The sequence below is a fragment of the Suricata suricatta genome, chromosome 11 (genome assembly GCF_006229205.1).
Source record: "Suricata suricatta isolate VVHF042 chromosome 11, meerkat_22Aug2017_6uvM2_HiC, whole genome shotgun sequence".
Classification (NCBI taxonomy): Eukaryota; Metazoa; Chordata; class Mammalia; order Carnivora; family Herpestidae; genus Suricata; species Suricata suricatta.
Genome location: NC_043710.1, coordinates 14946305 through 14949006, shown reverse-complemented (window position 1 = coordinate 14949006; position 2702 = coordinate 14946305). Strand labels below are relative to the sequence as shown.

Sequence of the window (2702 nt, the reverse complement as noted above, 5' to 3'; positions counted from 1 at the left end):
GTGTGTATTCATGCTCTGACATCTGACACAACCTTCTCCAAGGCCAGCCTTCCAACACCTCAGGGCTTCCGCAAGATTGGGCACTGACTGATTTGTACATGATCCTCATCCATGCTGGACTTCGATCGAAGTGGCTAAGATGTGTGTGTATCAAAACAGCCCTTCATACAGTGAGGTTCTGGGGTTCTGAGATTAGAAGTCACAGGACATCCACTCATGCCACGAAGCTTCTTTCCTCTGGCAAGTAGGGTAGGCTCAGCTGGTGAAGGACCACAATGAGCCAGAAGGCAATCACTGATAGAGTTGATGCCTTCAGGGACAAAGAGAGCAGAGACCAGCACCAAACTCTCAGCCCAGCTGGGAAATTTTACCAAGAAGCCATTCATAGAAGAAAGCACTGCTGGCAGTCCAGACTCCTGGGTTTACACCAGCTTCCTTCAGGTGGTATCTATGTGATGTCTACAAAGTTCTTAAAGTAAATGAATGGATGGGTGGATGGATGGATCGATGGACAGACAGACAGATGATAAAGTTCTTTAAACTCTCAGAGATCATAGATAGATAGAGTTCTCTGACCTCTCAGAGACTCAATGTCTAAACTGTGGCAAGAAGATTCTACCTGCCTTAAAGACAGATCCCAGCCCCAGCCCGTCCCAAGAGAACTTCAGTTCCCATCCTCTGTGTTGCCTTCAATTCTTCTGAGAAAGGAAATCCATCTTCCAAATCCACAATCCCTTACAGTCAGTGGCCCTCTTCTCGCAGAACATTTTCAAAATAAAATTTTCAAATTTCCACACTAAACAGTCATTGTGCTATGTGACCATCTGCCCCCAGTAAATTATGAATTTCCTGGAGGCGTAGATTATATCTCACTCACCACTCCATCTCCGGTGCCAAATGAAGCACCTGCCAAGAGACAGCATTCAGTGAATATACAGGAGAAGGGGGGGAACATGGCTATGGCTGGTTTAGTCAGTAGAGCATGTGACTCTTGATCTTGGAGTTGGGAGTTCTAGCCCTACATTGGGGGTAGAGAGTACTTTTTTTTTTTTTCAAGTTCCAAAAATGCTTTATTACATACAGAGGGACAGGCAAGAACTCACTCCTTCTTGGCCACTGCTTTCCGCATGGCTGCCAGCATGTTGCTCAGCTCCTCTCTCTTCCTCTTGGCCCGGATGTGCGTCCCCACCCTTTTCTTGATGAACTTGAGAGGGCACTTGTCCTTGGAGACTTTGAGCAGCTCCATGTCTCGGCGCTCATATGGGGCGAATCTGCACACCTCTCAGCTCATGTCCCACACGAACTTGGTATGCTTGGTGAGGCGCCCGTGGCGGCGGCTGTGCCTAGGCTTGCTCACGTTCTTGGTTACCTTGTGGCTCTTGTTGAGGCCCAGGGCCATAGGGTAGCAAAGAGCCATGGCTGCTGATCCTCAATGGCTCCAGCGGCGGAAGCGAGTACTTTTTAAAAGATGGAATTAACAGTGGGTAGAGATATTGCCTAGACCCTAGCCTTTTTAGCACAGTATTTGGTATACTGTAGGCATTCAGAAAATATCAAAAGAATAAAGATCCCCAAGGGCCAAGACCACAGCCTCTCCATCCCTGAATCCCAATACCTAGCACTGTGAATGTCTCGGGAATAGACCAGACCTATATGAGAGCACTTTGTAAAATGCATGCACCTCATTGCCATTCCCTTGTTTCCAAATTGGAATTATAATCAGGACATGCAAAGAAGCACATGCTCACAAAACAAAACTCACCCCAATGTTTGTGGCTCTACTATTCTCACCACAGTTCCTCCTTTTGTATGGAACACAGAGATTTAAATAATGCCAAGAGAGGAGTCAGCTCCTGCAGGTTCCTCAGTTAACCAATCAGAAAGCAGTAAGACTCAACTACCAACCAGAGCTCAAATCTTACAGGAGACTCCAGATGGGATCTGCTCACCCTGTAGCCTTAGACCTGGAAATGCTGAGACTAAGCCACAGAGTCTTGATTTCACCCAATTTAAAACAAGAGTCAAGCAGACTTGCCTCCCAGGTTTTCCTCAATTCTGGCATCTCAGCCTTGAGTTCACCCTGCTTGAGAGATATCAGAGGGGAACTCATCATGATCAAGTGAGAGGAGACTGCTCCCAGAGAGCTATACCTTTCCCCTTCCAATCAGGCAGACAGCCCCCTGGGAAGCAGGACCTGAATCATGAAATCTCCAACTTCCTTGGAGGTAGCATAACTTTGGAATCAACAGGAAATGTAAAAAAATAAATTTACCTAATGTTCCCTGGTACTGACTCTTTATGGGGCTCTAATAGGAAATAATTACATGAAGCTCCAAATATTGAAGGAAAACATGTCTTTCTCTTCTCACAGGTCATCCTGAAGCTGACTTTCTGTGAACATCTATCAGAAAGAATATATTCCATATTGAAATATTCAGTTTAAAAATCTAAGGGGGATAATTTTTTTAATGTGAGTCTATGAATATTTGTCTTAGGAAACACATTTGTTAAAAAAAAAAAAAGTCTGTGGTATAAAACTGTTTGTTCACCTAAACTGCATTTGTTATAAGAGGTCGATTGCATTTCCTAACCTGGGAAAGATCAGCCCATTGGCTATGGGTTAAGAGCCAGTTCTAATCGAGCACACCATTATAAATGATGTACAGATTCATTCAGAAGTAGGAACACATATAGAGTCCTCC

The 2702-nt window shown here is 44.8% G+C and overlaps 1 pseudogene; it reads right to left on the bottom strand.

Annotated features, from left to right (window-relative positions):
• Positions 1 to 1099: 1099 nt before the first annotated feature.
• Positions 1100 to 1417, bottom strand: LOC115272096 (annotated as a pseudogene).
• Between the last annotated feature and the right edge of the window lie 1285 nt (positions 1418 to 2702).